Here is a 7,750-nt window from a genome sequence, read left to right on the forward strand (position 1 = left end):
GCCTACGGCCAGCCTACATAGGTCTAGGCCAGACCAGACCTATTTAATAAAGAGGTCAGACTTAGGCTTTTTTAAAAGCCTATTTTATTTAATAGGCCAGACTTAGGCTATTAAAAAAGCCTATAAAGCCTTATAGACCGGCCTATATTTTCATATATATTAGAGATATGTTAGATAAGTTGGTTCATATATATATATATATATATATATATATATATATATATATATATATATATATATATATATATATATATATATATATATATATATATATATATATATATATATATATATATATATATATAACAAATGCTAAATAGGTTCAGTTATATATGTATATATAGGCCGACTTACAAGACTTCTTAAGTTATATAGATTAATTGAAAACTTTAATGAGAAACAGGCTTTTTAAATAGACTTTCAGGCTAGGCCAGACTTTTAAAAAGGCCAGGCCAGGCCAAAAAACTGAGCCTATGATAGGCCTTAGGCCAGGCTTAGGCCTTTTAAATTTATCGTAGGCCAGGTTCAGGCCTTCTAAAATCTAGCCTAGCCTAGCCTATTTCCACCCCTAGACGTGATGGTTCAATTGATAATGTAATACTACTTTAGTAATATAAATGAAATTTTACATTATTTATAAATTATTTTATATTATAATTATTATCTAAATTATTATATTTGAAAATTAAAAAAAAATTGAAATCAATACTAGCAAATTTTTAAGTAAACAAAATAATTTTTTATTTTGAAATATTAATTAATTAAAAGTTAATATTATTTTATCCCTATTATATAGACGATTTATAACTGTAAAAAAAATGAAATTTCTTTACCCACCTTCCTATGGGGTCACCCCCAGCGAAAACCTCAGTTTACCCATGCTTCGGAAATGCATTTCCGAAGTATTTTTTTAAAAAAATCTTCTCAGACTTCGGAAATGCATCTCCGAAAACACCAAATGGGGGGTGTTTTCGGAGATGCACTTCCGAAAACACCTTTTTTTTTCAAATTTTAGTGTAATTCGAAAGTGCATTTCCGAATTATACAGAAGTCTACTATAATAAATAAAATTCAAATAATATATACAGACCGAGTCATAGTGTGCGAAATATATAATCCGAATACAAAAAAATAAACCCGGACCCCTACTGGGTATGCCTAACCCTCTCTCCCTGGGACCTCCTCTGCCGCCTGTATGCCGCCGCACGGCCCGCATCAGTGACGATCCTCTCCATCACGGCGACTGCCTCTGGACCGCCCTGATCAACGATACCTCGATCCAACGCGTCCCGCCCAAGCATCTCTATTCGCAGGTAGATCGGCAGAAGATCAATGGCGTGGTCATCCTCGGCCTGCTGGTTCTCTAGGATCTCCTTGTGTGCTGGCCTAGGAGCGTCGGGAGCGTCGGGTCTCATCAGAGGATGTGACACCCGATAGAACCATGTGACATACCCCTCCACACTATGTCAGTCCTGGGTGACCCGAATGCGACGATACTCCTCCGAGACCACATGACGCTCCCAATCCTCAAATATGCCAGTGAGCTGCACTCGGGTCACTGTGTCAGGAGCAGCCTCAAAAGGTGACCTGGGTATCATCAGCACAAATCCAAACTGCCGCATGCACCGCTCAAGGAGATATCGCACCATGGTGTTGGTCCCGCATGCCAACCAGCCAGAATATAACGAGATGTTGTCAAAGGGGACAACATCAGTGTAGTCGCTGAATGGCCTCCAACAGATGTCATCGTGCATCGTGCGGTCGAGGTACCCACGGTATGGTCCCACTGCATTGTTCCCCCTCTAGAGAACATATCGGGCGGCCCTGGGCATGGCGTCCTCGTACGCAGAATCAACGCGGAAGCCGTGGATGCGGGGAAAGTAGGAGATGATCCAGCTCTGAAACACAAACACGATAATGTATTAAAAATAAATACGAAACATAAATAAATGTGAAACAATTAAAATGAAACGTACCGTAAGTAGTGTGCAGGATCCGGTCAACTTCCTGGTCCTCCAGTTGGAGGCCTCATTCAGCTTCTGGTATAGGTATGCCAGAACAGCTGACCCCCAGTCCCACTGGTGAACGGTAGTCAAGTCCATGAAATAGCGGAGGTAGGTCACGTCGACATACCTTGCACTCTTGTCCCCAAAGAGTGCAGCGCCTACCACAAACATGTACCAGCACCGGAGAGCGCAGCCACGGTGATACTGCACAAATAGGGCGTCATCCGCCTCCTCGGATTTGGCCGCCGCAACAAGGTGGTGCTCAAAATAAGCTTTCAGTGTGGTGAACCGGATATGAGGCCCATTTGTCGTCTGGCACTCAAAGTCGGTAACTTCTGGCTCCATGCCCAAATAGAGCGCCATCCACTCACTGGCTTTGATCCTCTGGATCCGGGAGTGGTCCAACAGCAACCCCCTAATCGGCAAGTGGAGAAGACACTGCACATCGTGCAAGGTGATCGTCATCTCCCCAACCGGTAAGTGGAAAAAAGATGTCTCCCTGTGCCACCTCTCCACAAAGGCACTGTAACTCGGTGAACTGACTTTTATTTTTAATAAGCAACCAATGTTGCGGTGAGCATGAGTCGCCACCGACTTTTATTTTGTCCAATGTTAGGAAAGGTAAAAAATACAGAAAAAAACCTTTTGAAAAGAAAACGGGCTCGGGGGGTAAGTTATGAAAAGGGAAGGTGCAAGCACCCTTTTCATCCGTAGTTATCTACGGGCTCTTAACTTGCTTAGCTCATGTTTGTTTGTTTGTTTGTTTTGAAAGGAGCATAAGGACTTTAGCGTAAATGTGTAGCCTTAGTTTTTTTTGAAATAGTAGTGAAAAGATGTTCTTTTATTGAGCTAGGAAGATTAAGAGCACTACCCTAAATAGTTGGTCTTTTTCTATGCTTTTTAAAGTTCCTAGGACTATCCATACTATATAGGAGTAGGTAGTCCTTGTTATATTGGACGTGCGGGTCATCGAAGGGTCATCGAGGTCGTTGAAGGCAACATGATAGAGGTACCCTTAGCAATTTCGAAGGGACGATCGTCACTTTTTCGTAGGCGACAATCGAGGGTCATCGAGGGACTTAGTGACGATTTTATATCGAGGGACCTTTGCTAATGGGTACCTCTACATTTCGAGGGACACAACCTTATAATCGAAGGCAACCAAAGAGGAGCGTACCCTAGGGGTGAGTGAGTGCAAGTGTGTTAGATTCGAATACTTATCTTTGAAATTAAGTTAACTATGTTTAGTTTTAGTCTTTCCATACAATCCTATTAGCATACATCTAACAATTAATATTTGTGCAGAAAATAAAGTGCGGAAAGGTAAAGGTTCCTACGCTATTACATCGCTTCAGGGAGGGGATTACAAATTGCCAATCGGGGATAAAAAATTATTACAAACCAAAAAATAAAAAATTAAAGCGGAAATTAACATATATAAATGTACAGAATTTAGTAGTTAATGTCCATAAGAAAGTCCAAAACCATAGGAGTGGTACCTCACAAAACAAAGCAAATGTTAGTAATCAAATATTAATCAAGAAATTAATAACAAATATCTAAACAAACTATAAACTCTAAAGAGAGATTAACATGAACTAATATTTTTTTGGTATTTTTAATATGAAAATAAAATCTAAACATAAAATATATTTTTGTATTTTTTTTTAATAGGGAAAATAAAGTCTAATTATATCTAAGCTCTAATAATATTTTTTGTATTTTTTTAATAGTAATTAAATTAAAACAAAAACTAAACTAAACAATAAAAAGGGAAGTTTTATTTGATAAAAAACTAACCAATTAATCGATAAAAAATAATTAGAGATTCAAAAATCAGTTTTATTTGATTCTGATCTTGTAATTATTTTTTTAATCAATCTCTTGATTCTTTCTATAAAAAAAAGATTACTGTCCTAACATGAAAAAGTGAAAGTATTTTTAAATTCCTTTTTTAATTATGATTTTTTGGACATTTTTATGAATAAACATGAAAAAAATGAAAAAATTAATATTTTAAAAAATGATTAAATAATGAATACGAAAATTGAAAATTAAAATAATAAAAATGCATTTTTTTGTGATTTTTGAATTAAAATTAAAATTAAAACTAAAGTTAGAAGCAAATAAAAATAAAAGAAGTTAGAAGTGGGATTCGAACCCAAGACCCTGTACTTGCAAACCTTACTTCCTTACCAATTGTGCTATTTATTTGTTGAAATAAAAAGCCAATTGAAGGTTTATGAAGTGTCAGCCAGCATTTTGCTATTTATTAAAATATAACAATTTGAGAGTAAACTATTATATTTTTAAAATAGACTTTAAATCGAATATTTATAAAATTCAGAATGTCAATGTAAATGAACCCGAAATTTTATAAAAATTCAATTTTTTGAAATAGTCTTGAATTTTTGAAAAGTGTGGACAAATTTTGGGGTATGACAGCTGCCCCTGTTCAATTATCTTAAACCTGAAGATGTAGAGTGGTCTGTATGCCGGTCGGTATCTGAAGGTGGAAGATGATTGAACACTAGAATACCAAGAAATTTGCCCTAGCTGAAGTAGGGACTTTTGTCGGAGATGGGCTTAAATATGCCATCCAGGTCTTGAGAGGAGATTTATTGGAGATTGATCATGTCAGCACTGTTCGTAGTAACTGTTTTAGACTTTGGAAGATGATCGTGTCTACACCGTTCGTGATGATAGAATTAGATCTTTTTGTCGTGTCAGTACCGTTCGTAGTAACTGAATTAGACTGGGAAGGTCAGTGATCGTGTCTACACCGTTCGTGATGATAGAATTAGATCTCTGGGAGTTGACCGTGTCGGCACCGTTCGTAGTAACCGAATTAGATCTTTTGAAAATGACCGTGTCATTACCATTCGTGGTAAATGAATTAGGCTTAGTTTGTCATTGATCGTGTCTACACCGTTGGTGATGATAGAATTAGATCTCTGAGTGTTGACCGTGTCAGTACCGTTCGTAGTAACTGAATTAGATCTTTGAAAATGACCGTGTCATTACCGTTCGTGGTAAATGAATTAGGCTTAGTTTGTCATTGATCGTTTCTACACCGTTCGTGATGATAGAATTAGATCTCTGAGTGTTGACCGTGTCAGTACCGATCGTAGTAACTGAATTAGATCTTTGAAAATGACTGTGTCATTACCGTTCGTGGTAAATGAATTAGATCTTCGAGCGTTGACCGTGTCAGTACCGTTCGTAGTAACTGAATTAGATCTTTGAAAGTGATCGTGTCATTACCGTTCGTGGTAAATGAATTAGATCTTAGAGCGTTGACCGTGTCAGTACTATTCGTAGTAGCTGAATTAGATCTTGGAAAGTTGGAGATTTCGTTCATTTGTCTGTGCCTGTATCCTGCAATAGGTATAGTTATGCAATGTCATGATGCATGTATTATGTAATGAGTCCCTCAGAATAAAAGAGAAACTTTGTATGTTATGGATGAATTCATTATGAGGTAATGTATGCAATGTATGAATATGTTTATGCCATACGATATGTGAATATGATTTATGTTGTCTTTATTGAGAAAATAAATCTCTATGCCTTTGTGGTTTTGATGTCTGATCTTGTTTTGAAGATGCTCAGCTGGGAATTTATGATTCTTGCTTGGGGATAACCAGTAACTTGATGTACCCTGACTGGAGATAAAGATATTAGTAAGCCATGTTGGAGAAGAGCAAAGTGTCGGAGAATCGGGGGTGTTGAAGATGTAAACTCTAGTGGGGAGCCATGTCTTTGTCGGGACGAGTATGTTCGAAGATATCTTCTTAATGATTACTTGGTGGGGATATGATCTTGTGAAATCGGAGCTGTGGGAAGGCATGGATGCCTTGAACATTATCCCCAGTATTATATTATCTGTCATTCCTGGATTTATATTGATTAGACACACCACTAAGTATTGATCAAGGTGTCAAACTAGACTTGCATAGATTTGCCCCCGCTAGTAGGGACTTCGGAAAGATTCGCCTCGCGAGGACTTTATGAGATGTGCACTATGGGCGTCATGCCCCTCGTAATCATTGGCCCAGGACAATGCCCCATGTTGATTGGAAATAGACTAAGATTTACTTGGATACATGCCCCTGATTGTTTTTTGCATCTTTGAGAGATTCTCGGAATCTTGACTTGATTGCCCCTGATGAATGAGATACGTCATGCCCCTTGTATATACAAGCTTTTGACTGACTGAGTCGGGCGTACGAGACGTCTCTGCAGCTTTATCTATCGGGGGACTTTCTGATATTCGTGCTATCATAAGCAACATGCCCCTGTATCATGAACTTAGGAATCATGCCCCTGGTTGATCAGGGTTGGAGGTAATTCTAGTTGTGCTTGGGTGAAGGATCCTGGTAATTTCAGCAGTTTTGAGAGATCCTTTGAATCTTGGCTTGATTGCCCCGAATATCTGAACGCTTAGTCCATGGGGTATTTCAACCGTTTTTGTACCCCTGAGGGTGATTATAATTTGAGATGTTCATGATCGAACTCAACGGAGTTCTGAAGACAACTTGTCCCTTGAGAGGGTTAAACTTTTCATCTGCAGCTCATGATGGAAGTTTTCCTGGTGTCAAGTACTTGTTCATATGCAAAGAATGTTTAGTATGAGAAATATAAATCTAATGCAAAGTTCATGTTTGTCTTGAAGTTTAAAAGAAAATTTTTTTTGAAAGGATGTCAAAACATCGATTTTTTTTTTTTGAAAGATGGTGTGATACCAACTCAAGCGTTTAGCAAAACTCCTAGGAGTCGGTTTACCGTACTCTCGTTTACAGTATGCTTTCGAATTAACCCTGCTTCAATTAGGACTTTTGAGGGTTGTAATGTGGCCAGGTTCGCGGTTTTTAGAAGAAAAGATTTTTAGGCTCAAAATTTTTTATTGGTGCCCACCCCCTTCGTGATGTTCTCCAACCTAAGTTCAGTTAACTCGATGCGAGCATTCGTCCTTCAAAAGGAGTTTGAGACGATTGAGGAATCAATGAGGTGTTTGGACGTGGCAGTCACTTTATTTTTTTTGTATTGGGTGTCTGATCACACGATCTTTTTTGTTAAGGATCTTTTGTTTCGCAATCCTTCCTTTTCAGGTTTTTTTTTCATTTTTCCTTGACTTTTGTTTGGACAAATTCTTTTGAATTCTGAGTTTGAAGTCCAGCGGGATGCCCTAACTTATGCCTAAGTCACAAGTTGTTGACTTAGCGGGCCCCTTTTTTTTTCTTTTTTTTTTTCGATTCATTCTCTTTTTTTTTTTTGAACAAGTCGTATGATCCTGGGATGTCTTCGATTCGTTGGAGAGATAGTGACTACCTCATTTCTTAGTTGACGAGGGATAACCATTGCGGTATTGACTTTCCTCAACCTTTCGAAAGATAACCGTTGTTGTATCCTTAAACGCGTGCTCCTGATGAATTTTGAACGCTCAATCAGATTAACTGAACACTACCCTGCCCCTAGGTTAAATGTGAGGGTTTTTTCGTATAGAAAAGAAACTCCTACTTCAAGGCTCAAAAGGGGTTGGCAAGGGATTAACTTCCTTATATCTCCAGTGTTTGGGAATTTGAAACAATGCCTGTACATCATCAACAGGGTTTTACTCGAAAGCACACCATTTGAGATTATTGGTATTATGTGTTCGTCATTCTCCCTTTAGAGTCATCATGCTTTATCATTGAGAGTTTGGTATCACAAGCAAATAAGAACATATTAGAGCGAGAGCGAAT

The sequence above is a fragment of the Vicia villosa genome, unplaced genomic scaffold (genome assembly GCF_029867415.1).
Source record: "Vicia villosa cultivar HV-30 ecotype Madison, WI unplaced genomic scaffold, Vvil1.0 ctg.000673F_1_1, whole genome shotgun sequence".
Classification (NCBI taxonomy): Eukaryota; Viridiplantae; Streptophyta; class Magnoliopsida; order Fabales; family Fabaceae; genus Vicia; species Vicia villosa.